Source organism: Lissotriton helveticus, chromosome 5_1 (genome assembly GCF_964261635.1).
Source record: "Lissotriton helveticus chromosome 5_1, aLisHel1.1, whole genome shotgun sequence".
Classification (NCBI taxonomy): domain Eukaryota; kingdom Metazoa; phylum Chordata; class Amphibia; order Caudata; family Salamandridae; genus Lissotriton; species Lissotriton helveticus.
In genome coordinates this window covers 1,897,006,585-1,897,033,158 of record NC_136065.1, presented here as the reverse complement: position 1 = coordinate 1,897,033,158, position 26,574 = coordinate 1,897,006,585, and positions in this window count along the sequence as shown.

Sequence of the window (26,574 nt, the reverse complement as noted above, 5' to 3'; positions counted from 1 at the left end):
ATATATTCTGTCTAGATCTTCTTTCATATTCGGTAGGGTGTCCAAATACTCGGTCACCCGTCTTACACGCAATGAATATATAACCATATTATCATCACCTGGGACTGGATCATAACGGCATTCGGTAAGAGCTCGTTTGATATCTGCAACGGACTGATGTTTGGGCGTACGCTGTAACGCACGTTCATGTAACTCGACTAATGTTACACGTTTGTGTGGCGGCGGGGTACCAGGAGGACCTCCTCCCGCGGCCCCTAAACTGGAATCGTCGACTGATATTCTTCGTGCTGGCAGAGTGACCGATGTAGCGGGTACTTGTACTGTAGGCTGGACCGGGGGTACCGTGACAGGTGCTGTAACAGGTGCTGTAACAGGTGCCCCGGTGGCTGGAAGAACAGGAATTACATTATTTACAGGAGCTGGTGGAACAGGATTTGCATATTCTGGGACTGTGTCGTCCAAGTAGGACGAGAGAAAAATATCAGCTGCGGTCGGTTTGTGACATAACTTAATCGGAACTAATGGCGGCGGAAAATTACATGGTGCTTCCGGGGTTGCTTTCGGCAAGCCCTCGGCAAGAAGAGGATACATACCCTTAATGAGGGCATTTCTCTGTCTGTCTGACTGTTCGGCTTTAACTCGTTCACCTATTTCGATTAATTCCCTTTCTTGGGCTCTTTCTGAGGATTCTCTACTTAATTCTGACTTTCTGATTTCTTTTTCGGTTCTTTTATGAGATTCTTTGCGCCATAACTCGATGGCATCTTTCTGGGACTGTCTGGATTTCTTTTTCCATAATACTTCTTCTACTCGCATGATGCACTCGGCATCCCATGTACCTGATACAGGCCATCTATATTTCTCTTCTAGATCTTTAGTATACTCGACCCATAAGTCTAGATATAATATGGCACTTATGCCATGCTTATGATACATAAAATGACCTGGACTGTCCCTAGGCGGGACAGGAACTGCTTCCTCGAGCAGACCTTTTCTAGTTTTTAACTGACGTAATCTTGAGAACAAAGGCATAACTAAGACTGGAATCTGGACACAAATACAATACACGATAAAACACAATAATAATAACTGAAACAAATCACTCATACCACGACATTGAAAACACATGGAATAACATTTATAATAACAGTTCGGACAAAATACTACCTGGAATACTGAGAACAGAAACACATGAATTTCTCGAGAACAGAACAGAACTTACTGGAATGACTAGATGCACTGCTAAAACAGTACGAAACTTACCGGTCTCATAAAGAGACACGTCAGGACCCGCATCCACCTAGGTGGACACTTCGTGTTGGATCTGTGTACCCAAACCCACGGACCAGAGACAAATTAATTGACCCTGTCTAGATACTACCCCAGCAACGGTACTCACCGGGCAGCAAGAACGGAAGGCCTCGGACTGGACTGGACTGCTACGACGACGGACGACGAACTTCGGACTTCAGTTACAGGTGGGCCTCCGGATACCTCGGACCTTGGACTCTCGGCTTGGGCTCTGGTCGGGACTCGCCGCGTTCCTCCACCGACTCGTCTGGACGCTGGACCGCAACCTCCGTCTCCTCCGTGGGCCTGAGGGATACTTGAAGCAGAAATATCTGCACGTGCACGGTATGGTTGTTCCGTCACGGCTGCAGAGGATCAGGGGGCCTGCGTGGCTTCTCCGGCGCGTGGGGAAAGGGCAAGTGCCTATTCGGGCGCCATTATGTGGTAAATAAATAATTAATTACCGGTTCTATTTTTGACTGGATACAATATAAACAGATAGCTCAATAAATAAGAGTCAAGATACGAGGTAGCGAGAGTTGACAGGCTTTAATTAAGCATAAAGGACTGGAACAGGACAGCCTGTACGGGGATGGGATGGCAGGGCCCGGCAGCTGCCGGGGCAGGATCTGGGAATGGCTAGCAAACTTTAATAACAGTGCACAATATTTATAGTTAAACAAATACATTGTATTCAATACAGTAGGCGTAGCAGTAGGCGGAGTTTGTAGCAGTCGCGAAAGATAAGGCATAAAGTGGGTGTAACAAGAGGTGTGTACAGGGCGTATACATAGACATGTGATGCAAACGTAACAGAATATGTCATAAATGGGGCGGAAACATGGAGGGGGCTACCTGAGCAGCTGGGACCTTTAACCTAGTGGTGCGCGCAAACTGGCAATGACGTGTTACCAGGGAGAACTGGGGGGCTATGACTTCTGCGCTAGAAGAGGAGACGAAAGTCTGGAGGGCAGAGCGACATGTACCCGGGCATATCTAGTATCTCGTGTTTAGGGAACATGTTGATAGAATCAAAAAGTTATCAGGATAAAGGCTAACAGACACTAAGACTGGTGCATGCATTATTCTAAATGTATTGCATGTGCGAGGAATATTCTATGAATATGAATACAGTATTTCTCTTACATGGAGACATAAAGGCTAGACCATGACGGAAACTATTGATGCGATTCAGTAGCTTAGGAATGCAGAGAAGGAGGGCTGGACTGATAACTAGAAACATAACATACTCTTGGCAGACTGGGAGGCAGAGCCAGGCCGAGCCGGGCACTGCGAGGCATGAAAGTAAGTGAAGGGTCAGGGATATAGGTGGGGGCTGTATCGCTCCTCGGAGAGGGTTCAGGAAACAGGAGCTGAATCTGAGTCCGGGCCCTTTTGAGGCCTAGAAACGGGGACTTTTCAATGAATTAACGTGCACACTGTAAAATGTGGCAACGTAGGATTACATAGGCCTGATATTCGTTGTATTCACGAGGACTGGAAACTGGCATACTAGAGATGGACACAACTGTAATTGCGTCTTTAATCGATCAGAAGGGAATACATGCATATCGATCATGCACATATAGCATAAGATGGGGAACACGTAGGCACATACAACATGGCAAAATTTACTTTTCCACAATGTCTAAAATGGTTGCTGCTTACGCGCACATAAAGGCCTTCGCTAAGCAAGATGGTGCCGGCAATGTTCATATTTGTCGTTTTATTTTCTACAGTCCTCCCTTTGAACATAGTCCAGCCAGCTTGCTAGTCTATCTCAATGTCCATAATGTCCTGTATCTCTCTATAGTTTATTACTCTCATCTTCGTGAGCTCAGTGTCCATAGTCCTAGGGTGCAAGGAGTTCAGGCAAATAGAACACAAAAGTGGTATACAATGTATCCCCAAACAACAACCACATATTATTAATATTGGAACCAAGAGGATCATCATTATTTTCCAGCCCCATTCTTTCAAAATGCTCCAAAACCAGCTTCCAAGTGTCCAAGACTCTGACTCCTGATGGATTTCTGACGTCAGCCTGTGGAGGTGTTCAATTGCCTTGAAAACAGAGGGTGACTTGTCAGGGTTGTTGTACACTTGCATTTCAACTCGTTCTTTGGCGGTAATGTTCATTGGAAAGGTTGCATTCGAAGTCAGAGGGCAGAAGGGAGCGGATGTTCTTCCCGTTTTGTTCAGCCAGAACTCGTTGTAAAATTGTTTGATTGTCCCATCGGATGTGGCATTGTCTTTGTAGCTCTCTTGCAGGAGCATTAACCAGGCAAGGCAAGATCTATGAACAGAAAAGGTTGAAGGGATGAAAGGAATGGAATGTTTAGTGGCATGAGGTAGCAACCCACAGATCCAACAGTTCGTGGCATTTGCGGCAAGATAGTGCTGGTGCAATAATTGTACGAAAGAATTATTCCAGAATTCTTTGCATCGTTCTCGGAGGCGTGGTGACAGTGACACCAGATAGTGTTCATTCTCGGTGGTGGGGTGCATGGTGGGTTACATTGTTCTGTAAGCGGGAACACTCTCTTCAACGATCCAGACTGTGACCATCAGCAAGAGGCAGGTGAGAGATGCTGCCACGAGGGTTATTGTCTTTGTACTGTGCAATTTGGCAAGTTTGGAGTCGTCGAGGTGGGCTCTTCCATCACCTTAAAGAGGCTCGACGACTGGCAGGACCACATACTTTCATCTAGCGTTTCTCCTGGTAGCATTTGTAGTGTTAGCTACCGTTCTGAGACTTTTGACTCAGTTAGTGGCCTGCTTGTCGGAGCACTCTCCTTTCGTCGATCTCAAATTGTACCCTTTCTTGGATGGTACCGTGGGGTCGGGAAACTCTGCCAGTTCAAGTGTCTCTGTCTGTGGGTAGCAACTCAGGGCTGGTCGCTCTTTTGTCAGGAGCTCTTCTTGGCTGTTCACTTCTTCGGGGGCCGTCAGTGTCGGAGATATCTTCTTACAGTGCGCATGAAGCCAGTTTCTTTTTCCCTCCACTCGCAGGGCAGTTCGGGTGGTGATCAAGACTGGCCAGGGGCCCGTCCACCTGGGTTCCAGACTCTTCAACCTCTGAAAATTTTGCATCAGCAGGAAGTCCCCAGGCTTGATATCGTGTCCTGGGCCCCTGGATACATCTGGTATGGCTTGCTGCACCTGTTGGTGGATAAGTGTTAGTTTGTTCGTTAATTTGTACAAATAGTCGGACATTAGTATGTCCGGGACATCATTAATGGAGGTTGGCTTTGGTGCTGCCCAAATGTTCATAGGCCTGCCGAAGACTACTTCGTAAGGGGTCAGTCAGTGTTTGGTTGGGGTGGAGCGCATTGACAGCAATGCCAGTGGGAGGGCGTCGGGCCATTTCAACCCAGTTGTGGCAACTATTTTTGTTAGCTTCAGTTTTAGCGTGGCGTTTTGTCTTTCTACCAGGCCCGCTGACTGGGGTTTGAAAACGGTGTGGAACTTTTGCTTTACCCCCAATCCTTTCAGTATATTTTGTATTACTTATGCTACGAAGTGGGGGCCATTGTCGCTCCATAAAATTCTACAAAGGCCATATCGGGGGAAGAACTCTTTCAGTAATACCTTCCCAGTAGCTAAGGGGGTGTTGTCACGGGTGGGGTAGGCCTCCACCCATTTGCTAAAAACGCACACGATCACTAGTACGTATTTTAGACCATGGCACCTCTCTAGCTGGATGTAATCCATCTGGAGGACTTTGAAGGGGTGATCAGGGACTCCAAACCCTCCCCGTGGTACTACGGTCCCTTTCCCTGGGTTGTGTTGCAGGCATACTATGCATTGCTGTACTAGGCGTTTTACTGATTCTGCTATCTTGCTGTTATGCCATACTCTGGTGATCAGTCCGGTCATGGGGGCAGATCCTATGTGTGCTGGTAAATGTGCCATAGTCAATATGGGGATCAAATAGGCATTAGGTAGCAGCCATTTGTTTCGGTCTTTTGTCCTCCAGCAGCCTTCCTCGTCTCTCAGTCCCACCCGAGCCCATTCAGTCAGATCGTCCTGTGTGCCTGTCGTTTATATGTCCCTTACAGTCGTTCTAGAGTCAGTCCATTAATCTGCTTGTGACCTGGTCATGTACATTCGTGTCGTGGTTCTGTCCTGGGCTTTGGTTCGGGCAGTAATGTCGGCTAATGCGTTTCCCTGCCCAATGAGGTCGGTCACCATCTTATGTGCCTGGCATTTAATAACTGCTAGCTGCTTGGGGAGGAGGACTGCTTCTGTCGATGCAGAGACTAGATCTCCATGTAGGATGGGTGTGCCGTGTGAAGTCAGGAACCCTCTTTCTCTCCACAGGAGCCCAAAATGGTGAACCACCCTGAAGGCGTACTGGCTGTCGATGTATATGTTTACTTTCGTACCAGCTGCTAAAATACATGCTCATGTGAGGGCAATGAGCTCTGCTGCTTGGGCGGATCGTTGGGCAATGCGGACTGTCTCTAGGATGGTTCGGGCTGTGGTGACGGCATATGCAGCTGAGGTGGTGCCATCGGTAAGTTTGATGCACGAGCAGTCTACCCATAGTTCCCCATCTGCCTCTGGAAAGGCAGTGTCTCGGAGATCTACTCTACACTTTGTCTGTTCATCAGTGAGAGTTACACAGTCGTGCAGGGGTGTCACACCAGGGTCATTTTCGGGTACGGGTAACAATGTGGCTGGATTGAGAGTGGCGCATCGCTTCAGAGTGATGTGTGGTGCTAGCAGGGTCAACTCTTATCTTGTCTGTCGTGCGCTAGTTAAGTGTTGGGTTTTGGTCTGGTTTAGTAGAGTGTTGACTGCATGGGGCACTAACACAGTGATTGGATTGGAGAGCACTATTCCTTCGCTCTGGTGTATGGATACTGCTGCAGCTGCCACGGCGCGCAAACATGCTGGCAACGCTCTAGCTACTGGGTTAAGGGTGGCAGAGAAATATGCACAAGGGCGATGTTTGTGACCAATTGATTGCGCTAAGACAGACTATGCACATCCCTCCCTTTCATGTGTGTAGAGGAAGAATGGTTTGGAGTAGTCCGGGGTTCCTCGAACAGGTGCTGAACAAAGGGCATCTCGCAATTCTTTGAATGCTGACTGGCATTCGGGTTTCCAGGGGAAAGGTGAGGGGGTGTCTTTGGCTAGGAGGGAGAGAAAGGGTTTGACAATGAGGCTAAAGTTCGGTAACCACTGTCGGCAGAAGGAGGTGAGGCCTATCAGAGAGTGGACTTGCTTCTGATTCTTGGGAACAGGAGTGTCTATAATTGCCTGGATCCTGTCGGGTTTGAGTTTCCTCCCTTGTTTCGATAAGAGGTGACCTAAATATATTACCTGTGGTTTGCAGAACTGCAATTTCTTTCGAGAAACGTTGTGGCCATTTTCTGCAAGGAAGCGTAGGAGTTGGATGGTGGCTGTGACGGCTAGTGGAGTGGTGTCTGCTGCTAGGAGGATATCGTCTACATACTGTATCAACACCACCCCGTCTGGTAATTGAACGTCATCTAACTGTCTTTTGAGCTCCTGGCTATAGATGCTCGGGCTCTCGGTGTACCCCTGGGGTGCTCGAAAAAATCTATATGAGCGGGATCTTAGAGTGAATCCGAAAAGATAGCGACTGTCTTGGTGAATGCGTATGGAGAAGAAGGCATTCTTGAGATCGATAACGGTGAAAGTGGTAGCAGTTGACGGAATTAGGGTCAGGATGGTGGTGATGTCAGAAACTACTGGGTACTGTGGTACTACTATTTTGTTTATCTCTCGCAGGTCGATGATGAAGCGGTAGGCTTTTCCATCTCCCTCTCCCTGTCTCTTTATGATCGGTAAAATAGGACTATTACAAACATTGCTCACTACCTCTTCTACCACTCCTGCCTCTACTAGTCACTGTATGATCTCGGTCAAGGCTTTCTCGCCCTCTGGCGATATCTTATACTGGGGTATTTTCGGTAAGGTTGCATCTTGTCGTATTGTCACGTGTACTGGGTCAATCCTTATTCGTCCTACGTCTGAATCAGCCCTAACCCACAGATGCGAGGGTCTAGTAGGGATGTGTCTGTCTCAGAAATGGGATACATGTGTTGGGATGGATTATCTCTCGGGTGTTTGTGATTGTCATATAAGATGACTCGTACTCCGTCTGGCGAACATCTGATAGTCGCACGGAAATGCTTCAGTAGATCAAGACCCATAATGGCGTCTGGAGTGTTGGAGGAGAGGAGGAACATTGTGTCGATAACATTGTTTTCAGGTTTGAAGGGGATCGGTCTGGACAAAGGGTTGGTGGAGGGCATACCGTCAAATCCTATTGAGGTTAGATGTGAGCCAGACAAGGGTGCCCTTGGAATCAGTCGTTTGGATAGCGTACTTCGTGTTGCTCCTGTGTCTACCAAACATGGCTACTCTGTGCCCAGGATCTTTGCGGTAACATAAGGGCCTTTTTGGTCAACATAGAGCTCGACTGGATCCCTCCCTTGCCCCTGGCTGTCCTATGCAAAGTCATACATGCTGTCGTAATCTGTCTGTTGACACTGGTTCTGTCTAGGGCGGTCAAATGCGTTCACTCTTCCTGGCCTTCCTTCGCTACCTTTACTTGCATACCCTCTCCCATGTCCTCTTCCTCTCTGTTCATTTGTTATTTCCCTTATCCCTCTGCCCCTACTAGCTCCTGGTAAGGCTGGGCATTGGGATTTCCAGTGTCTGTATTCTTTGCAACATGCGCATTGATCCTGTCCTAAGTCCTGGCATCGTACATATGGTGTCAATGAGTCATTTCTAGGAGGCTGTACTCTAGGGACATTCTGTTGGTATCCTCCTTTAAATTGTTCCCGTCCTGTATTCACCCCTTGGAGTTGGGCTATCATTACTCTTTCCTTCAAGTCCTTCTTTTTCTTTTCTGTGGCTCTGTCATTCTCGTTTTTCTGATGTTCATAATACTGGGCCATTTGGAGAATAGCTGCTGGCTTAGAGGCTGCCCAACTACTTTCGCTAGTTTGTAATTTCTGTGATACCTCTGGCAGCAGTCCTTTGACGTAATTTTGCACGAATAAGTGGTGTCCAGTCGCAGTGGACATGTCCTGTCCACTGTAATCGGAGAACACTGTTTCGAATCTCGAGAAATACTCAGAGACATCCTCTTGTGGTTTCTGGCGGCACGCTGTTACTATGGACCAGGCTATCTTTTTCTCCGGTATCAGTGTTTTTACATTCTGCACTATTTTATCAGGGAGGTCCAATATAGCTTTAACTGGTTTTTGGCCAAGATTCCACTGTTTATCTAACGTGCAGAGTTGTTCCCAGGTATGACCGAGCAATTCTGTGTGGTCTATCCTCCTAATCTGCTTCCACACATCGGCTGGCAAACATAACCCGAAGAACAAGTCAATGTCGGCAAGTGTCATTATTGTGGACCCCAGAGCAGTACCTAGTTCTGTGTAAAAGGCGGTGGGATTCTTTCGCAAATCTGGAAGAGATTTGCGGAACGTCAGGATGTCCTGTCTGTCCCATGGCTGATACACCCAATTGTAGACCAACCTCCCTTTAGCGTCCTGATGGTTCATGTCGTCATTAGTCCCTTGACCCTAGGGGGGACCCAATACGGAGCGGCTTCCTTTATCGGCATCATGTTGTCTAGCTTCTCTATTGGGGGTGTTACTGGCTTCGATGCTCTGTCTGTATCTATCCCCCCTTGTTCTACGAGGTGGCGGAATACTTCTAACGTGGACAAAAAAAGTTCTGCTACAACGTTGTTGTTTTCGTCTCCTATGTCGACTTTTCTATAAAGAGCCATTAGCCTCCCGGGTCCTACATCCTGATATTTCTCTTCATAGGCAGTAAGTGTGTAGTAGCAGAAGCGCACAATGAAGAATCGTTTGTGGCTCTCGACATAAGAATTGCATATGTCAGTCACATACTCTTCCGTTTCTCTTCTCTTCACGAGGGTTTTGACTATCTTGTCAATGTTTGCCCGCTTGTGCGTACTTAATCGTGGAACCCTGGGCAACCCTTTTTCTATTGATCCTATTTCTACTAATGCGTTCGTTGATGAGGCACTTGGTGCAAGTGGCTCGGCTGGAGCGGAAACGGTTCTGGCGTCTCCGTTGATACCTTGCTGTTCTTGGTGCTGTACTACGGGATGAGTAGGGGCATAAGGAGGTGGCATGTAGATGATCAGGGGACCCAACAAGAGGTCATCATTTATTCTCTGTTTAGCGGGTAACTCGGGGTAAAGAGTTGAAGGCGTTCTAACAGGGCACTGGCCTGATATTTTCGATTCTTGTTCATTTCTATCAGTCTCTTTCATTTATATCTTCCTCTAACTTTTTACAAGCTTGGTGAGCTGCTTTTCGCATCTCTTTATCTAGTCTATCTTCGTTTCTCTGTTTCGTTGGCTTGCTTCTTTCTGCCACAGACCAAAGTTGTCAAGCATGGCTGGCGTAGCTTTCTTTTTGTGGAGCGCTATTTCTAAGATTTCTATTTTAGCGAGATCAAGAGATCCCATCAGTGGCCACTGATTTACCTGGTCTTTTCTAGTGTATTTGTGCCATAGTTTGCTATAAGCAACGATGGCTCCTCCATATTTAACATACATGTCCTTGTTAGGGGTGCCTTCCGGCGGTGCTGGATGACTGACCTCTAACAAACGGTCCGGCCCAAAACAATCACTCAATTTTGAGAAGACAGATATGACGTACAAGCGGTCAATATAAATATCTCAATAGGTCGTGGACAAAGGTCCGCACTACCTGCCCTTCGCTGCATGCAAAGAGGGAATATTCCTATTCTACGTTGTTTGCAAGCAGGGAATGTACCAATTACTACCAATAACTTCAAAGAGCAGAATACTAGTATTCGAGCAAACAATTTCAATACAATCAGACAATCAGTCTTGTCGTATATCACGACCTTACCCGGACCGTTATGGACAGTTTCTTCGTTGTCCCCTTCCAGCCCCGTTTGTCCTCTCACTCCAAAAAAATGTGGCGTTCCTGTAAGGTCCCAGTGAGGACTGCAGGTCACTCGAGAGAGGTCTGTTCGGAACCGGTGAAGTTCAGTTGATCAGCAGCCAGACGAGGGTCTCTTTCAGGCAGGTGCACTCCAATGATTTAGATGTTCACTCCGTCCTTAGGACCACTCTCACTGGACCCACATGTCGCTGATGGGCCCGACGTTGGTGCGCCAATTGATGAAAAACAGCAAGACTCCCAAGACTTTCGATGCCGCTGGGTGCAAACCACCTCTAATTCACCCTAAGATTAGCGATCAAAATAACAAGGCAGGCGCTGGAACTGGATGGCGAAGAACAGGTTTATTTCTCCAGAGGAGAACACATCACATCAGACACCGGGGCTATCGTCAGGAGGTGCTCTAACTGCATCTCCGTGGCATGGCCTTTTATATGCTTTTTCGTCAGTTTATCACATGGTCAAACATTCCTGATATCAGTTTATTGCATAGTCAAACATCCTTGGAATCCCCCCTCAAGCTAGTTCCCACACAAACCCAGCAGCAATCGTCCCTCCACCCAGATCTAACAGATGATCGCTATCTCGCAGCTGGACATTCCGACAGGATCTAAAACATGTGGGATCGGTCAGATCTAAGGGGTCGTGTCACTGATTAAATTCCGCCCCCTTTGTTGTTGAAGCAAGTTCTGTCATATGTGGGTAATAAACTATGTCCACAGGGGTCGGTTAGTGCCTAGGACCGGATTGAGTGGCCAGGTGCAGGGAAGGAGGTTATCAAAGGAGGCTTACCCGTGCGTGGAGGATGAAAGGATGAGCGGGTTGGGTGCGAGAAGTGACTCCGGGGCATTGTCATGCTGACAAGGTTTTACGACCCTGGTACATGTGTACAGGCTTAGTCAGAGCGTGGGGGGATGATAGCGAGTTCGGGGTGACTCACAGGTATGAAATGGCCGCGATTTCTAAAATGGTTGCTATTTACACGCAGGTAAAGGCCTTCGCTAAGCAAGATGGCGCCGGCAATGTTCATATTTGTCGTTTTATTTTCTACACCCACCTTGTGCGTGAAAGCAGACTTTTGGATACCAGCTTTTCTTTTCATACTACAGTCTAAGTAGGAACCGTCAGAAGAACTCCCAATGGGGACTTAAGAGAACTTAAGAACCTAAGACCCATGTCATTCTCAGTTTGATGTAAGAGAGTCTCTACTTCAATCAGTCAATTCATGATTCTTTCTGAAAAAAGCAAGCAACCAAATGTGTATATTATGTGTGCAGATATAGTTCTATCAGGCAAAAAGAACCAAGGTACGCACCTTGTATGACTGCCTCAATACGGATGTTAATGAAGTAAATCACACTTGGGTTATTTACAAAGGGGAAATTTCACCTAGTACGTTGCAGGTAGTACATGTGTTTCTTAATGATCTATCATGTTTCACCACATGTTGATTTTCAGCAAAACGATCTACTCTTTCAGTCAGAAAATCCCAAATAATTCTTTCTCACTCAGTCGAATTTTTTTCACACTCACTTGAATTTTTTTATATTCATTTGATTTTTCAATAATCTTTTTTTCTTATATAGATTCTATTTATACACACACCGATATTTTTTTAAGTGGTACTTTCAGATAACCCCCGTTGGATGCACTACATTGGATACGTTTCCACCTCTGTGAACTCACCATCACAAAATGGCTGACACGTTTTGTTGCCATCACATTTTGTTTTCATCACCTCGGAAGAAAGTTCTGTATGTTTTATTACCGCCTGTGCTTTAAACGTTGCATAATCACTCATAAGCCACGACGTCTCCACAGTGTTTTGAATTTAAACCTCACTTTATTTGCATAGCATTATCCATGATCCACCACTTTGCGATTTCACCTTCTCAAGATGGCCGATACTTAGTCAGTCCACCCTTTGTTTCTATCAGCAAGGCACACAGCACTTTTAGCGAGACCGTGAAGTCCAAAATGTTGAGATTGAACATTGTGCTTAATGCCCGAGGGACAAACACACGTTACGAACTTTCACGCGGTAAGACTCGAATTACATGGTTTTTAGAACTTATTCCATGCATGGTTGATTGTTACAATCGTCGTTACTGTTTGCTGCTGGTTCACGGCGTTCTCCACCTCGATACTTTCGCCGTCACTATTTGTTGCCCTTGCATGTAACTATTTCATGATTAGCACACCACGGTCAGTTCACTTCCCATTACTGCAGCACTCTCCTTGGTGGCGGCCAAGAAGAAGAAAAGTCAGACGGAGATGCTCAGGGTAGAGTCCGATGTGATAAAGTTAGAGGAACGGGTGACTGAATCGGCCGCTCAGGGGGACCTTCACCTATTGAAGTTAAAGCAGGATGAATACAAGGGCCTCGCCAGGGAGAGAGCGACTATCCAGAATGATGCAATACATAGTCGAAAATATGAACACGGGGATAAGGCCGGTAAGTTGATTGCTTGGTTGGAGCGTGGGGAGTGGGCATCTAGGCTGGTGCCAGAGTTGGAGGGGTCAGGATCCGACAGAATCACAGAACCGCAGGCAGTGGCAGAAAGATTTTCTGAGTATTTCAAAGAGGTTTACACTACGGTTGGTAAAAAAATAAAAAAAAATAAAAAGGCTTAACTCCAAATGGTCAGAGGGAGTTCACTCACTGGCACCCAGAAGAATTTTTAAATCACTACAAATTGAGGAAAAAGCAACAAATTAAACACAGAGAAACAGGAAGTGTGCTGCACATCACGCATTACGCTCTTAAGCAGAAGACCATGTGCTCAGACAAGAGAAATTAATAAGTAAGGATACAATTGGTGCAGAAACCAGGCATTTCTTGAAAATTATCAGAACATTGTTTACCATTCAACAGCTAAGCATTTGCTGCCTATTGATTTATGCTTTGCTATTGAGTTTTTGTGAAGTGCACTGTCCCTCCCTAGGGTTCACAGAACGGTCTGGTGATTTGGACGGAGGCTGGAGTGAGTACCATTGGGGATGTATTCAGGGATGGGGTGCTAATACCCTTCGAACAATTGCAAAAGAAGTGTGATCTACTGGTGGGACACTTCCTGGCCCATTATAAACTAGTGGCGGTGCTGGGCTGTTGGAATATCACAGACACTGAGCCGGAGCTTCCTTATTGCCAGAGAATATGGCACCATGTGTGGCATGAGGTAACTTTCTTAGGCCATGCACACTAAATTATTAGCCTCTGGGGAAAGCCCCACCCTTGGGAGTAGTGCCCCCCTTCCCAATCACTTATTCGCGCCCAGAGGGCCGGCATCATGCCCACTGCGTCAGTCAGTCGCCCTGCTTACCATCTCGCAGGCCACTGTAGCTGCACCGCCAAACACTAATGCTCGAAATTCCGCACCCCTATGCCCTCCTTGCCCACTGGCAGCTCCAACTTGTAGTGCACTACCCGCCTTCTGTCTCTGGTCCATTTAAAACTACCCAGCATAGCGCAATGATTTCCAGACCAGCTGGCTCTATTAATCAATAGTCAGATGGAAAATAACATCTGCTCTTGGCTGCATTGGTATTTATTGCATGTTCAAGGTAATGCTTTTGCGCTCACTACAGCCGTCTGAGAATCATTTCTAGAGTGAAGACTAACATTGTCAACAACAAACCTGTCACTTCTTGTGTTTAGCACTATCACCTGTCACTTCTTGTATTTAGCACTATCAGTGAGGGAACCTCAAAAAGAAGAAATATATTTGGCTTTGGAAGCTGCATTTGGACCTGCTCTGAGAAAAGTGAAACCTAACTATTATTAAATTCAGGCAGATTGTAATGTACCATTTCTTACATCAAGCTTTCCTTTTTTAGGTCTTGCCTACATACAGTTTTGACCTGTTCTTTGTCTAAGACCTGTTGTGTAAAATACAAGTACTTACAGCAGGTTTTGGTTCAGTTCAACGCTGACAATCGTTGGCTTTATTGTTAATTTAATTTGTTTCCTACTTATTCAGTGTCTTTCCTTTTTCCAGTTATGTTTGTCCCTGTTTTTATGACCATACCATGCACGTCTTTACCAAGCATGCCTTTACCACAAATGTACATTGGATCACATTAAAGTCAATTACCCAACAAACCTTTAGCGCTCTATTTTTTTCTAATGAAGTAAGAGTCTGGCTGAAACATGTTGACCACAGAGGATATTGGAGCCTAATCACCCCCACACATATCCACCTCACTTATTTAACCACTGCCGAGGGCCCATACATTAAAATAGCCTTTTTTGGTAAATTGGGACCCTATGGACAGCTTTTAAATCACATTAATTTCACCTTCACTGCACAAATCCAGCTCTGCAGTATCTGGCGCTGAAGAGCACCCAAGATGCACTCAGTACCTTGGGTGGGACCCGATGATGAAGCATGTCACCAACTAGGTTGGTGAGTGAGGGTCTTCCTAAACAGCAAATGTGTTGTCCCGCAAACACACACTAGGAGCTTCTACATGGAAGCCCGCTAGCATAGCATGCCTTGCAAAAATCACCATGCAAAAATTACGGAAGGGCTGGGATGATGGCAGTATTGCCCTACCAAATATAAAAGCTTACTACTGGGCCTCACAACTCATAGTAATAAACCAATGGCTCCACACTTCACAAGAGGACCCAGCGAGTCACATGGGTAGATACATCCTTGGTGTGTAGGGCGTTATGGGGGCGTGTTACAATAAATTCCGAAGGCACACACTCATGTGACCTACTGCACACAGTGTACAAATATGGTTCAATACACTTAGAGCACCTGGCTGGGAAGGGGTCTTAACGCAATCTACACAACTATGGGAAACCTGAAGATTAGGTAGATTACACAATAGTAAAGGGTTTAGGCAGTGGGATCTAATAGGTATCTCCAGGGTAGGAGATCTGTGGAGTAAGGGTGAGGTCATCACATTTGCTCAGCTTCAAAAAACATATGGGAAGGCGCCAACAAGAACGTTCTGCTACATGCAGAACAAGGATGCACTACAAAAACGATTCCCCCGGGCACTGAACTCCCAGAGGCCTCACCCTTAGAGGATAGACTGTTGACAGATCACATGACTAAAAAAGCAATTTCCCAAACCTATCGTAAAATTATAAACAGTCAATGGGACCCCACAAAAACTCTCAGGGATAGATGGCGGACTGACATAGGGGAATTGGACAAGACAGACTGGCAGGAGGCACTAGCGTCCCCGAGAGAAGTTGCTATACCCTCCAAATTAAAATTCTTACAACTAAAAATCTCACATCAAATCTATTACGCAAGAATAACCATGCACCGAATGGGTTAAGTAGACACACCACTTTGTTTGCGGCAATGTGGAATATCGGGTAATTTTGACCACACTATATGGGTGTGCCCAGAGGTCAAGCCCTACTGGGAAACTATCATGCGCACAATCTCACGGGTTAGTGGGGCTGACGGTGTGCCGGAACCCAGGAGATGTCTCCTTAATATCTGGGAGCCGACAGATCTTAACCAAATGACCCAAGACTGGGCTATGCTGGACAAGATGATATTGAAACATAACATTGCTCAACACTGGGGATCAAGGACAATTCGCACTCATCATCAATGGTGCAGAGATATGGACGGAGCAATTATATCAGAGAAAGTGGTCTATGTGCATTGAGGGTGCCCCAAGAAATGGACATGCTTTTAGAGGTAACATTTGTGATCCGTCTCTAGATGAGTCGGAGTCGGATGTCAGTAAATAAGGGTCATGATCGAGACATTGTGATGTGTTTGTTATTCAACGAAGTAATGATAATATGTATGAAGAGAGAAAGTTACATAATGGATACAATTGTAAACAACCACTGTGTGCTTACTGAATGTGACATGTATATGCCTTCACTCTCATATCTATATAATGTGTACCAATTATGTAAGATATAAATAAAAACGTTTTTTAAAAGTATTATAAATTAACGTTATTGATATTCCTACAGCACTATTTTTTTTAAACTGTTAGTCACCTTTCTTAATTATTTTTAAAAGTTTAATTGAAACATAATATGAAATGTATTTTCAAAAATGTAAATTAAGGTCAGCTATCATATTTGACAACAGAGTATAAATACAATTCCCCACCCATCAGGCCTTTATCACTAACATCACTCTGCTATACTGTATTTTGATATTTGTAAAATAAGTTAGCATACATTACTCCAAAATATTAAATCAATTTTAAATACTTTTCATATTTAATATTTGGGTATCTTAGTTTATATCCCAGTATTTCAACCCTATATACCTTACATCCCACCCCAGAAACTTTCTCTTGATATTTTTTTAATTCATTTGCATAAATTATTTTAAAATATTAAATAGTTTTTTGAAATATTTTACATATTTAATACTCAGGTATCATAGTTGGCTCCTGAGAATTAATACACTTCCCCACTCATTTTACCTACATCCCGCCTCTGAATCGTATGTTGATATTTTAAAAATATCGTTCCCTTTTTTTTAAAATGGTCTTTTTTACAACAAAAAAAGCTTCATCTCGGTTACTTGAGCTAGGTACAGAATCGGAGAGGCAGGCAGTGCAAAAGTAACATAGCGCGGCATATATTTGGACAAAGACGATTCGTATCACAATTACCCTCCCAGGAAACCCTACATAACAATCATATCCCACCCCCAGAGTACACCCCCGCCAGGACTCCAGCTGAGCCCCCTGTATTTAACCCAAGCGTCCCAAATCTTCGCTCCTTTCCGTGGGCATCCCCGACTCTGGTAGATCACGCGCTCTGCCCCACAGCACCGGTCTAGGTCCTTCTTCCAAGCTGCAACTGTAGGAGGTGCACAAGCCCCCTATGCGCAGGCAACATTACGCTTCGACACTCCCCCAGCCAGGAACAACCATGTCCTAACTCATTGTGGCCACCTGTCCTCCCCTGACACTCCCAGGATAAGCCATCGTGGATCAAGCGGGACATCCTCCCCAACTACATGCGTCATTACTCGGGTCACATTCTTGCTTATTTTTCTTTATTGCTTCTATTGCACGGTCGCCATGACGCGTTTCAGCCACAACCGTGACCTTGCTCACACAAACGATGCAGAGCCATTAGGGATGCTTATATCACTAATTCAAACCAGCAGAAACAAAAACATAAACAAAATTCTTTGTGCATTTTCATTTGGCTTACATAATTTCACATCATCATCTTATATTTCAAACATATTAATTTAAATAATAAAGTTTATCAATACCAAACCTTGAGTTCCTATCCAAATATTATATCAGCATTGTGCTATATTAGACTACTGAAACATAAATACGGTAAATTAGTAACTGCACAAAATTATACAATGCATATGCTATATTATTGCGTTTTACATGCGGCAAACAAAATAGAATGCTTTAGATTGTTACAAATAAAAATTCTAAACTGGGTAAGTGACTATGACCTGATTGTACACCTCAGCAGATACTCAAAAATCATATGGAGATCCCTCCTCATATACCACTCATATTGATGGAAAAGTGTGTGTTTAGTGTTGGAGAAACGGTTATCAACATGAATCTTATAAAAAAAGTATGAAAATCTTCATCCATATTCAATCCATTGGGAAACTTAGAATCTATATTCAAGATTTGTAGACGTTCCAATTTCCTCAGACCCTTAACCCTGTCACCTCCTTTTATGTTCAATGGTACGGTATTAATTACATGGAATTTCATTTGTGCTACAGTACTCTGATGTATTTTGGCCCGTTGCCAGACCAAAGGATGTTAAATCCTTATTCTTTATGGCCCGCATATGTTGCAATATGTGTTTAAATACTTGTAATACCGGACTCCTCACATATCTTACATTTCAACTGCAAGTTAGCAAAATCACATTTACAATTGTATCTGCCTGTGAGTGATTTTGGTTTGTGGGAAAGAGGAGTCAAGTATTCCTTTGTATTGATACCTAAGGAGCAGGCTCTGCATCTAGTGCACCTGTGGAAACCGTTGGTCCCCACTAGCCAGCCTGTTGGTCTCCTTATCTCAGGGCTTGATCTTATCAAATTGTCCCTCATTGATCTAGCTCTTCTATTAGTTATGGATGGTTTTGTGGAACTATTTTTCCTATGACCGGATCAGACTGTATTATATGCCAGTCTTTCCTGGTTATTTTCTCTAGATTTTTGTGTTGATTGCTGAAAGTTGTTACCAATCTAACTTTGTCATCGGTTTTTGGTTTACATTCTTGTTTAACGAGAATCTGTTCTCTAGTCATGTGGTTGATCTTACCATATGCTATAGTGATGGGCTTGGTGTCATATCCTTTTTGTTTAAAATGTGTATCATGTCCCTTTGACAAGCTGTGATAAACTGCAGTTTCTTTTAGCACGCATCAGTTCACCAAAGGGGTGCTCGCTGTTAGGCATTTCTTTGCTACATGCCTCCAGTTTGCATCTATGGATGGAAACTGGAGGCATGTAGCATAGAAATGGAAGTACTTTTCCTATCTAGACGGGTTTCAAGTCTTTCATTAGCTACAAAGACCTCCAAACCTAAAAAAATGATCTTCTCTTTGCTGACCTCCCCTGTGAAGTGTAAATTGAGCTTATTAACATTGATGTCATTTGAAATCATTTGCACTTTGCGGTGACACCTTCCAAATTACAATAATGCCATCAATGTACAGTGACCATACTACTACTTTTTCTTCCCACTCTTTGGAGAAATCCACTTTGAGAAACCGCTCCTCCCACCAGCCCATATGTAAACATGCGTAGCTGGGCGAGAAGCAGGCTCCTATCGTAGTCCCTCTTATTTGCAGATATTTACAGTTGTCAAATAGGAAAATAATTGTACAGACATTCCTGAACCATATCAATTAGCATGCTTGCATGTTGATGTAATGCCAACGGTCAATTGTTTGAATAGTATTCAACTGCTTGTACACCATCACAATGCCTGATGCTAGTGTATAAAGATGAAACATCCAAGGACATTAGGACAAAGTCATTGTCTCAAGGCATATCATATATAGTTTTTAGAAAATGTCCTGTGTCTGATGTAAGATGGTAAATTCTGGACGTATAGCTGCAAAAAATTATCAATATACTTGGGTATGTTTTCGTATAATCCTCCAATTGCTGAAATGAGAGGACGTCCTGGTAGATTCACACGATCTTTATGAATCTTTGGAATTATACACGTGACAGGCATCTTGGAATGATCATTATATAGGCAACTGTATTCTTCCCGTTAGCAGTCCCTTATTGCGCCACTTCAACATTTTTTCTTTTATGGTTGTTTTTACTTGAGCTATTTGTTCCTTAATGGCCCTAACGTAGCACGTATTGTCCGGCAATTGGCTTTGGACTTCTGCTTTGTATGCTTTCATGTTCCAAAGGACGATGTTGCCCCCCCAGAGTTGGATATCACCACATCATTCTGTTTCTGGAGCTTATGGATCAATGAAAAGTACTTCCTGTTTCAGCCATTTTGCGCTGGATGTTTCACTTGTTTTTTGCCTAATCTTTTGACTTCTTGTATTAGAATGTCATTACATACATCAATAGTGTCATGGGGGGTGGTGGGTAGGAACTTGGAAGATGGTTTCAAAGGAGTTTTTGCTTCATTCCAAATTTCTAGTTGTTCTTGCGCAGCTCGTGCTTGTTCCTCAATCGGGGAATTTTGTCCCAAATTTTCGTTATGCAGGGCTGTTAGTTCCAATAGTAGTATCTTGTCAGATACTTGTAATCCCATTAGGTGTATTGGCGTTGGAGCCAAAGGAGTAGATGTTGTTTGTTTTCATTTCTTGTTGTTAGCATGATATTTCATAAGTTTAAATTTTCTGATGAATTTGTACACTTCAATGCATGTTTGACTGTACTGAAAAGTACTTTCCAGACAAAAGGATAAACCTAACGCTAAGATCTGTTGTCCGCTTTCGTCAGCGGTGTTAGGTTTATAATTGTGCGCTCAATGTCTATTTCGGGTGTGACTTCTTCCTCCAATGCTGCTGTTTGAGCGTTCTGTCTTGCAGCTCACTGTCTTTGTTTTTTTCGCCGCTCCTTGCACCTCTGACAATGGGTTTTCTTGGTCATAATGTCCGGCCAAGATCCTGCTGTAAAAAATACATTTCCTCTATTAAAGTTTGCCTGGCTCCTGTGTTGTTTCTTGGGCCTTGTTGTTTATTAGATTCATTGTCAGTGTTCAAGTCAGAACTAAATTCAGTCTCCGTACCTATTGGTATTGATAAGCCGTTGTCGTTTCAGATTGTCAAATCTTCGGGCAAAAGTAAAAAAAATTCCTTTTTCATAGTTCATTCTATCCCTTGGGAATTTTGGTGCTTTTCTTGTTTTTGTAACTTCTTGTTTCTTTAATCTTTGTATAGGCACAGTTTTGTATTTTTCAATGATTTCTTGTTGTTGAATGTCTGAGCGGAATAACACTTCCAATTCCTCTATTATTTTTTGTAATTCCTTGCAATCTATTTCAGCATGTTTAACCAAGATTTTAATTAATCTTCATGAAGCTTCCAGGTTGCTTTCAACTCATTCTCTCATCATTTACGATATATATATATATATATATATTTGCAAAGCAACTTGGCAGATCCCCGCAGAGCATCCACAGCACAAAGAGGTCCACAGCACTGCAGTTTCCTTTAAGGTATCTTTATTATTTTTTCTTCTCTACACCATGTGCAAAACAAAAGGTCGGTCGACGCGTTTCGGCTGATGCCTTCAACTGGACCATAGAGTCCCACCGTCCAGACAGTCTATTTAAAGTGACAAGTGCAATTGATCCCTTGTTTGTTTTTGAAAAAATAGACTAGACCACTCACCCACTTAAAAACATTTGTGAATTGGCAGTTGATAGTTGCCATTTTCTAAGAGCATTAATTAAATACATTATTATATTTTAGGACAGTATTGGCGGCATTCTCAGTAAAGTACTCTTTTGTTACAGGTAAAGTGGAAATGTTTGTTAGGCATGACCGTGACTGGAATTTATAAATATATGTTTATATATGTGTATATCTCTGAGGTTTGTATGTCTCAATGGGGTATAGAGGGTCATATCTATCTATGTAAAGTACTACGTGTAGGACCCTGTTCCCATGGTATTAACTTTGAGACAATTCTGAGATAAAGGATACATAAAATCTATAAAATCATATTGTGTAAAATTAGGGTAAAAATTCAGGGCATGTGTTAAATGAAGTTGACATCAGATGATTACAATATTCCTTGTTCATTGGAGAAAGAGAAAGTGTCATGTGCTTAAGTGCAAAATATGCATTCATGGGTCTTAAAGGTAATCGTCCATCAGTTTGCATAATAAATCTTAGTTGATCAGGTAAGCAGATTCATTGATCATAAAATTATGTTTGTAAAGTACATTGTGCAAATTGACATTTCCGGGACCTGTACTCTAGTGGTTCATCGATCTCGTGGGTTACCTTTTGAGACCCAGTATATAAAGTGACAAGCGCATTATGCAAACATGTTGTGCAAATTTGCAATTTTAAGAAATGACTCTTTCTCTAGATATTCCATCTTTCCTCTATTCTAAGGAACTTGTAATCAATGTTCATTTGGGGCGTTACTTTGCCAGTTTGTATTCACGACTGGATAGTTTCCCTCTTTATTCAACATGATGATGGTGGTTATCGTCACCTGTGTTCCCAACAATATAATTTTGAGTACCCAGAAACTTGTTTCTTCCCTCTTCCAATAGTTCGGTAGAGTACCATAACGGAGATGTATTCACTCTTTTATCAATCTTCTTTACTTTCTTATCTGCATCTGTTAATTTCATAAGTTCTAGGCATGTCACAAAGATTAAAAATGAGTCATATCTCAGAGGTGTACATGTAATTCAGCATCCAGATTATGGCCAAAGGGTTTTTCAGTCCCAAGGGCCAATATGAGTTTTGACTCTGCTCTTCTGAGTTCCAGGGTTTTGTCACCCCCTCTTTCATTTAGTTTTATCATCTTAGCTCCATAATATCTCAACCCGTGAGCATTTCCTTGGTGTTTTTCGGAAAAGTGCTTTGCCATCGGATGTGCCAGATCTTTGTTTTTAATTGCTCTCAGATGCTGTAAAATCCGTAGTTTTAGTTTGTTGATGGTACTCCCGACATAAAGCTGTTTACAAGGGCATTCTAAAACATACACCACGTGCTTTGATTCACACGTGATGTGTGCAGTAATCCATTCATTTTTTCCATTGGATAGTACTTATGATTGTGTGTTTGTTCCGTGTTCACAGACCTTGCATTTGGAACATTTCCAAAATCCTTGAGTTGTTAACCAAGTTGCCTTTTCCTTTTCTGATGTTTCTAGGTGGCCATGTGTTAGGATATCACCTAGCGATGCAGTCTTCCTGTATGTTAATTTAGGTGTTGATGGTAGTTTCCTCTTCAGTGACTCGTCAAGCAATAGTATGTTCCAATGCTTTTTCAGGATATTTAGTAAGCTTTTATTTTCCACATTGAAATCCAGAATGAATCGGATAGTATCGTCATCTTCCACATCTGTGCTCTCATTCAGTAACTCTGATCTTGGTTTCTCGATTACTTTGTTCCTTGCTTCCTCAATCACATTCAAGGGATAGACTCTTGCTAGAAATCTGTTTCCAGTGTCAAGATTTTTATCTATATCATTGGCTTCCGAACAGTTCCAGCAATTCTCCATATGGAATGCTCCATTTCAGATGTTGTGGGTGTCAGCTGTTCGCATGGAGGATACTGTTGATGGCAGTCGGTTACCTGTGTATTCTGGTACAGAGCATCCAATTTTGTACAAACACTTCTACGTCCAGGTAGGTCACTTGTTCTTGGCTCCAGGTGAAAGTGAATGATAAGTTATAGTTATTTTGGTTCAAGCTTTGGATGAAATTTTCTAGTGACTGCTGGTCTACTTCCCATATTACGAACAAATCATCGATGTATCTCATCCACGATTTAATATTCAGCTTGTGCCTACTTAGTAAGATGTTCTTTTCCCAGACCGCCATAAATAGGTTGGCATATGTTGAGCAAATGATGTCCCCATTGCCGTCCCTTGCCTCTGGAGGAATGTCTCCCCGTTGAAGAGAAAAACATTGTGTGATAGGCAGTAGTTCATCATGTCCATAATAATTTCTGAATGTTCCAGATAGCTGAGAGATCGTGTTCTCAGAAATGTGTTCACTGCAGCTAGACCGTCTCTATGAACAATTGATGTATACAATTTAGTCACATCTATTGTGACCATAATTTGATGGTCATTCCAATTAACAGTTTTCAGTCTGTTCAAAAAGGCTGTAGTGCCCTTTAGGTATGAGGGGAGCATGATGACATGTTCCATCAGGAAAACATCGATGTAATGTGATGTTCGTTCTAGGAGAGAGCCCCTGGAGCTGACGATGGGCCTGCCCGGGGGGTTCGTTAGTGACTTATGTACTTTGGGCAGAAAGTATATTGTTGATGTCACTGGATTTTCCACCTTGAGGTACATGTATTCCTCGAAGTTGATCAGTCCCCTTTCTTTTCAAGTAAGCAGTTGTAGGTGATATTCTTCAGTCCATTGTTCCATTGGGTTCTTATCCAGTTTTTGGTAGTGATCCTCATTCCTCAGCTGTCTGTAGGCTTAGGCGATATATTGTTCTCGATCCTGTAGGACAATATTACCGCCTTTATCGGCGGCTTTGATGATGATTTTCCGATTGTCCCTGAGTTCTTTTAGTGCCTTTTGTTCTCTTTGAGTCAGATTCCATGTTTGTTTGTGGTTTTTCTTTCTCATGGCAAGCTGGTTAATCTCCTCTACTACGATCTCGTGAAACAGGTCAACCTTGTTCCCCGGAGGGAGTCGCGGGCAAAACTTTGACTGTGATATTATATATATATATCAGTACAAACAATGTGATAACTATACAAGAGAGATACCATCAAAGTTTGTACACCTGGAAATCGACAGGGTTGATCTCAAAGTATGAGTTTGAGTTCTTAAGAAACAATTACCCAGTGACACCACATCTTTACCTCATTCCAAAAATTCATAAAAATGAACAGTGCCCCCCAGGAAGACCAATATTATCTGCAATCGGGGGGCTCTTTGAGAACACCAGCAAGTTCATTGATTACTTTTTGCAACCCTATGTACAAAAATTGTCTTCACACATCAAGGACAGTGGGGATTTTTTAGCAAAAATGTATAATGTGGATTGGCACTCTGACTTTGTCTTAGTTACTTTAGATGTACAGAGTCTGTACACCAGTATTAGACACAGTGACGGGTTGCATGCCATCAAACATTATCTTAACACCAGGGATATAACATTATACCAGCACACTGCCATGCTGTTACAGATGATCGAATGGTGTCTCGAAAATAACACATTTATGTACAACAAACTGCTCTACCGGCAAATTCAGGGGACTGCCATGGGCACCTGCTTCGCCCCCAGCTATGCTAATTTGCATATGGGCTGGTGGGAGGAGCAGGTGCTCATGACAAAATGCAGCACTCAAATGTCGATTAATGTGATGCACTACAGTCGTTACATTGACAACATTTTCCTGTTATGGAAGGGAAGTGAGGAGAGTGTTAAGGAGTTTGCAGAAGAATGAAATGAGAACTCTTTAAATTTGAAGTTCACATGCAATGCAAGCAAAACCTCGATTGTTTTCTTAGACCTGGAACTATTTGTTTCTGAAAACAAGATCCAAACGAGGACCCACAGGAAACCAACTTCCGGCAATACCATCTTGCATGCCGGAAGTTTCCATCCTCACAGTCTGATTACCAGCATCCCCTATGCTGAGTGCCTCAGAATGAAGCGTAACTGTAGTACACAGGACAGCTTTGAAACATAAAAAAGCAGCTGTTTAAAAGACTACGCTCTAGAGGCTACTCTGATAAAATTCTAGAAACAGCTGAGAATAAAGCAAAGACCAAAAACAGAGAAAATCTTGTACTCAGGAATATTCCATCAGTAACATCTAACACAAAAATTGAGACACCACGAATCATCACGGGGTACAATGCCTATCATACTAATGTACGATAAATTCTTTACAGGCATTGGCCCATAGTACGCAGTGACCCCACATTAGGACCATTATGTGCTAAATTGCCGCAGATTACTTACAGAAGGGCTAAGTCTATGAATCAGGAATTGATATCTAACATTCCGAGCCAAATGAGTAACACCAATTGGCTTCAGCAGAAGAAGGGATTTTTTAAGTGCACAAAGTGCAAAGCATGCCAGCACGGTATCAATCTCAGCAAAGAACACCTCCCACCCAGGAGAACACCACTGGCATGGAGAGGGAATTTCAATTGCAAAACAGATTATGCAATCTATGTTTTGCAATGGACTTGCAAGAAACGATATGTTGGAAGTACCTTACATCCAGTTCATGTAAGGATCTTACAACATTTGAGAGCCGTGGCTAACGATGACCAAAGTTACCCTGTGGCTCGTCATATCAATGCATTTCACAGAGGGAGAGTCGAAGATTTGCAATACTTTGTTATTGACTGTGTCAACAAAAAAACAAGAGGAGGCAATAGACTCCTAGCACTTAGGCGATTGGAATCGAGGTATATTATCCTACTCGACACCAAGGCTCCTAATGGCTTAAACTCCGATGAAGCATTAAGTGTGCACTTGTAATTGAAATCACAAAAGTCTAGCCCTGTATTCAGATGTATAGTTTATTTCATCTGTAATTTCATTATTTATTGACTCCATGCGAAGACCACATATCCCGCTCCTCTGAAACTTCGTGATAGGGAAATGTGTAAAAAATTGAAGTATTAATACTTCAGATTGAAATCAAATTTCACTATGAAATAGTTTGGGTTTGTTTTGAGCACATAGGTTAATTTAATTTTCAAGGACACAGGATAAATTACAAATCACAGTACTGAGTTAAACCAATATGAGACGAAAAAAGAGATATTGGAAGCCAACATTTTCATAATATATATGGGAGTTCTACAGTAGCCCACAATTTTGATTGAAAGCCCACTGGGGCTAGATACTTTGTGCAAAGATGCTTAAAATTGTTGCCAAAGGAGTTTATTGGAGGTGCTATATGGTTGTATATTGATGGCCACAAAATGACACAGTACTTTGAGAAGTTATGCTGTTTTTAAACTTTCACAATATGTGTAAATTTTTTCAAATAAGTGTTTTGCACTGGTTAAAAACAGAAATATGTTTTTTTTCTTACACTGGTTTTAGTTAAGTCATGAACTTGGGCACTGTTGTTGCATGATTACATTATTTCAGAGACATCACAAAATTATAAATTACTAAGAGAGCAAATGCAAATTAGATTGTGCAGACACAAACTGGTAAAGTT